The 6,251-nt window shown below is 38.6% G+C and overlaps 1 pseudogene; it reads right to left on the reverse strand.

The window, feature by feature from the left end:
* Positions 1–2,867: 2,867 nt before the first annotated feature.
* LOC101050986 (bifunctional purine biosynthesis protein ATIC pseudogene) lies at positions 2,868–4,555 on the reverse strand (annotated as a pseudogene).
* Between the last annotated feature and the right edge of the window lie 1,696 nt (positions 4,556–6,251).

Raw genomic sequence — 6,251 nt, forward strand, 5'->3', positions numbered from 1 at the left:
ATTATTTTGTATTTAATGGGTACAGATATATAGCAAAAAAAAACCTAGATAATATTTAAAAATAATGTACTCCATTATTCATCTAAACTAGCAAGATTCTGATTCCACCACTTCTTGATTACATATTACACAGATTAGTTTTTTTTATAGACATACCATTCTCTATGAGTAGTAAACTCTACAAGGGGGTCAGATTTACTTTCTCATTTAGTAATATATCCAAGATGCAGACTAAAAGTTAGACCAAACTGGAAAGAAATTTTAAAGTCTTCAGGCTGCTTGATGTGTTTGTTACGTTTTTAAGTCTTTGAGAAATACACCAATACCTGTTGATTTACAGGCATATTCTCCTTTGTTTCTAATAAGTTTTAAAATAATTTTTCATTTTTACCAAATTAATTTGAGCCATAATTGAACTCAGTTTGACAAAGTAGACACATCAGAATCTACGTGAGTACATTTTCTATCACCATCTGAGTTGAACTGGTATTAGGGCAGCCTTTCTTCTCAGTCCTCTATATACAAACTATGCCTTCAGGAATCAGATTAGATTCTGTCTTTCTTCTCAGTCCTCTATATACAAACTATGCCTTCAGGAATCAGATTAGATTCTGTTGCAAGCATATTTATAAACCCTGTAGTCGACATTCAGATTCATCTCTTCCTTTCTTGGCACAGGTCAGCCACCTATATAAAATGGCAATGTGATACTAAACACTTTCTTCATTTTGGTCACTGATTTTAAACTAGACTGCAAAGTGAGAACCAGATGTAGATGCAAAGTTCATTATCTATCTGGCTACCACTTTCCCACACAAATGACCTATTGACTAACCCCCATAGGTAAATTCCCATCAATAGCTTCAAATTCCACATAACCTCAAAGGACATTAAATCTATTCATTTCTGTCTTGCTTTAGTGTCCAAGTAGATGAAGCAGGATTTAGAAACTTGATTAGATGAATCATCATTGGTTATGAAATCAGTTTTATTATTTATTTGGTAGAATTTGCATAACACATTAAGTTTGGTAATTAATAGAATTATGAATGGTAATTTGGGCTGTTGAGATTTTCTGTTTGGTTGTGGATAGTTAAAACTATTTGGTTAAAAGATTTTGTAAGCTTCTATATGTAGATTCTAAAACAAAAGCTGATTCTTTATGTATTTAGTATCTATTACTGCATATTCAGTTTTCTACTCATATCCCCAAATCAAAATCTTGCCAGAAAATTAGAACAAAGAATATTTTGAATTCTCCTTGGAAGAAAGTAAGATTTTGGAAAAACGTGAGTTTCAGCTAGCCTCTCAGCATTTCTGGGATTGCTGTTTGTGTACTTTCTTACTTCTGACAAGATCCCTAATACTGACAACTAGAATTGTTTCAAGCAAGATGGTACAATTTAGTTTTGCATGCTTTTTTCTAGACCTATTCGTGTGATAGTAACTGATTCTCTTTTACATAGTTCTTGAGGTAAAATTTCTAGATTAGTGGGATTGGATTTGATACCTCACAAAGGGTTGAGGGAAGATAAGAACTAAAGAGCAGTTCACTGCATCTTGGGCCAAAGAAACCCTGAATTAAATGAGGAAAAGAAGGAAAAAGAGGTTCATAGCTCAGACTCCAAAATAGAGGAGAGTGGATGTATTAAGGTTCAAAGGTTATAACCTGACAACAGCCTAATACGGCAGTGTTATAGTGGGAAGGGATCTAATCTATAAATTGTAATTCTACCTCTCTGTCTATCCCACTGTGTGATCTTTGGACTCAATTTTCTCATCTATAAAATGAGAATATTGAAGTACTTGGTCTATAAGTACCATTCTAGGTGTAAAATTATCTAATCTGACCTGAAACAGGAGACTGAGTCAAATTCTGAAGTAGGTAAAATTTCTGGCCTACAACCTCCCTACCAGTCTACGTTTCCTTTCTCTTAACACATTTCCTGGTGATCTCTCCAACCTCCAGGTCTTATCTAGGATAAATATTCTCCCTCTTGGGGGAGTCAAACTGTCTGGCAATTAATGCAATGTAGTTGACTAATAATACAGATGTTAGCTGATAATGGCTAAATTAATGACCCTTGACACAAGTAATAGCAATTTTAAACATAAATGGATTCTCAAAGATTAAAACACCATGACCCAAAAGACTGAAATTGTAATGATGAACTGAGAGGAAGTTGACTTAATTTCTTGTGCATAAGTAATCATCTACCCTGCTTACTCATAAAGCGGTCCTGATTGCTTTGTCTACGGTGAGAAGTTCAACATAGAAGTTGAAACAGCGCTATAGTTTGGTGGTTATTAACACAGACATTGAAAGTAGAGTTGGATTCGCGTCCCTGCTGTATCATTTCATAACTGCTTGAGTTTTAACAAGTTACTAAGCTATCTAATCTTAAGTTTTCTTACCTAAAAAATAGGATAATAATGCCTATCCCAGAATTATTTTAAAGAATTATGACAGAATATTTGGCACAGAGTACACATGTAAACACTGCTTATTATGATTATTATTACCACTTATCTGGGAATATTAGTGATGAGCCTGTTTAAAAATCAAATAATGTTATTTTCATTTCCACCTGGAGACCGATAGCAAGCCTTGCTATTTTATAAAATGAATGTACAGTATAAGATCTCTGACTTTAAAATAATGACACTGGCTCAGCATCAGCAAATCAGTCTGGTTATTTTATAGTTACATTTACATAATTAATTGGTTGAATACCACTTTATCTTGTGAAATCCAACATTCTTTTTTTTTTAAAGATGTACTGTTTTATTTTTTTTAAAAGTTATTCTAAAAGTTTCACACGTGACCACCTACACATAAGCAAACCATAAAACAGGGTGTGATCAAATCAGTGGTGGAAGAGCCGAAGGTTCGTACTAGCCAGGATGATTCCCAGTTCATCGCAGGCCTCAATCACAACTTTGCCAGCAGCAGAGCCGGAGGGAGCCACCATGTAGGCCACACCACTCCTTTTAGCTCTGTCTACATTATCTCTGAAAGGGAAGAAGGCATCAGAGCTGACAGAAACTTCACTCAGTTTGTCAACCCATTCCTTCTTCTCTGCCTCAGTGAGTAATTCAGGGACTTCCTCAAACAGGGCCTTCCACTTTATCAAATCTTCATCCTCGCCAATGGTTCCAGTCACGTATTGATGGATGGCACTGGAGATTTCGGCTGTCTTCACTCCCGTTTTAAACTTCATGGAGAGCACTTGTGGATGGCGTGTAAGCCACCAGTATTTTGCCTTATCTCCTGCAAGGCGGGTGCAGTGTATACGAGACTGCTGTCCGGCTCCAATGCCAATAACCTGCCCGCTCTTGGCGTAGCACACGGAGTTGGACTGAGTGTACTTGACAGCAACGGTGGCTACAATGAGGTCTTGGAGGGCAGACTCTGGCAGATCTTTATTCTTGGTGACAACATTGCTAAATAATGACTTGTCAATGACACCATTATTTCTCTTCTGGCTTAAATGAGGACCAAAGAGAGTTCGAACTTCATTTTCGACTGGTTTATAAGACTGGTCCATGTGAAGAACACAGTTGTTTCCATTTTTCTTTTTGGAAAGTATTGTCAAGGCTTCTTTTTCATATCCTGGGGCAATTATACCATCAGAGACTTCTCTGGAAATAATTTTTGCAGTTGGTACATCACAAACATCAGACAATGCCACAAAATCGCCAAATGACGACATCCTATCAGCCCCTCTTGCTCTTGCGTATGCCGTTGAAATGGGTGTAAGGGTTTTATAGAGATCAAAGACCGTTTAGGCTCTGGCCTCATCTTCCCTGAGTGGAATTCCAACAGCGGCGCCTGCTGGGCTGTCACGTTTTAAACAGGCAGCGGCTGGAATACCTAACACCTCTTTGAGTTCCTTCACCAGCTGCCAGGCGTTCAAAGCATCGCACAGGTCTATAAATCCAGGGGCTCCATTTAGAATTGTGATGGGAAGTTTGGGCTTCAGTGTGTATAGCTGGGCAGGGGTCTGATGAAGGTTCATTCCACACCGCAAGGGCTTCTAAGATAGGCCTTTGCTGTACTGTTTCCTGAAATAATCTGAAATTGCTTCATCATATTGTGCCGTATGAGTAAATGCCTTCAAGGCTAACTGGCGTCTAGTCTCCAAGGAGGTGTCCTTACTCTGCATCTCTGTGGACGCTGCCACATAGTCCTCAGGTTCACACACCACTGTCAGTTGAGCGTGGTTTTTGGCTGCAGCTTCTCAGGAAGGTTACTCCACCAATGTCAATTTGCTCCACAGCCTCCTCAACAGTTACACCTGGAGAAGCCACTTTGTGAGCCAGGATTCCAGCACAGACTGCAGGATGCCAAGTTTTCACACATCCCCCCAACATTTCAGGAAATCCTTTCAACTCAGAGACGTCTCTAACTGCCAGACCAGCATCCCTGAGAGCTTTTGCAGTCCCTCTGGAAGCCACCAGATTCAAACCAACAGAGATCAGATTTCTTGCAAATTCCACAAGGCCTGTTTTGTCAGAGACACTAAACGAAGCGAGCTGGCCGGGAGCCATGAGGGCAGGCACTGGGTCTGGGGCGAGCAGGAGGCAGCCGTGGTGATACCACCATAAAATCCAACATTTTTATGTTCAATGAGCAACTTGTAGCCCCACACAAATGGTGGATAATTTCCCTAAGTCCTCAAAATTTTCTGTCCTATTTAGATAATCTTTAAAGGATAGAAATAGATTGAATTGAAATGGAAAAGGACTGACCTCATGCTATGAATCAAATAAGTCCAAATGAGAAAACAATCCAAAACAGAAGCTCTCTGCATTTGCACACTTCAGTTCCTATGTCTTCGGACTACTCAATATTACTATTGTAGCATTATTTTATTGTATAAAACTTTCTGTGTTTTATTCAGATTAATAGGTTTTTGTCTTTAAATTTATAGATCTTGCTTGTCCAAGTATCGAATAACTGTTGAAGCCAAGGACTGGGGAAGAGCTCCGTCCACTAATAGGGCCAAGGGGAAGCCTCACAAAGTGAGCTGGCCCTCTACTCCTCTCCAGCTTTTTATCTTCAGAGTCCAGAAGGATCCCCAGATGCTGGGAATAAGCCTACTCCTATGACCTTTATACCTCCATTACCAAGGCTCAAGTGAAAAGTACCAAATCTTTTCCTTCTGTTTCTTTGGATCTTCATTTTTGAAGCCTTCTGTGCCCTGTGACACTTATATTGGATAAATTGTTATCCTTGTCTCCTGTTAATCTTTTGTTTTACAGACCTCAGCCATGAACCTAGTAACATACATTTTAAAACTCCCTCAAGATTATGCTGTACATGGGAAATCAAAATTTGAATCTGGAATTTATGCTTAACTTCTCTAGGCTCTGTTTCCTTTGTTAAAATTGAGAAAAGAAGATCTTTGCGGGATTATGGCGAGAATTTTATAAAATATACTGAGAGTCTGAAGACAACAGCATAGTATCTAACTCTGGAATGTCAGTACATGGAAGCAATAATTTTGCTGCAACTGCTAAACATACAGAATAAAATTTGGTATAAGGAATCTGAAAGTATCTTTCTAAATAGAAGTGCTGTGTTATTTAGTCTCCCAATTTGTGTTTTGATTGGCAGCATCATAGTTAAAAGAGGACTTCAAAATCACACAAATGATTTCCTGTCTATGTAAAAAAAATAATTCATTTTCGTTACTGTTTTCTTAGCTTAGTGGCTGTATTATGCGAGTCTGTATCAATGAACACTTAGTCTAACGATGCAGGCATATTTTTCAAGTGAAAGGGGGTAGACTTTGTAACCACTCAGGATTTGTTTCATTTGTCCAAGCCTCTAACCTTCTCTTTATTCAAGCTTGCAGAGCTCCAATATGAAGAAATCTTTAAACCCCAGGCCTGCTGACTGGCATGAGCTGTGTTCTGGTACCACAGAGGAGCAAGCAGTAAGGCTCCAGACAGGGACCCTGAAATGAAGTAGGTAGATCGATGTCCCCATTTGTGTTCCAGTGCCCCAAAATACCTTCACAGCATGTGTGATGGTGTGGGGTCCCTACTGAATTTGTATTCTAGAAAACAGACTAAAAGGTCAACATGCATGTATATTTATAAAGGAATAGGTATTTGCTAATCAATGAGGGGGAATGTTTCTTCCTTTGCAGCAATTTCTCATGGAAGAGCTTCTTAAAGAGAGCTTCTCCACTTTTTTTCTATAGAGAGCCTGCAGTCAGCCTTAGAAAACTTTTACAAATTAT

The sequence above is a fragment of the Saimiri boliviensis genome, chromosome 3, assembly GCF_048565385.1.
Source record: "Saimiri boliviensis isolate mSaiBol1 chromosome 3, mSaiBol1.pri, whole genome shotgun sequence".
NCBI lineage: Eukaryota > Metazoa > Chordata > Mammalia > Primates > Cebidae > Saimiri > Saimiri boliviensis.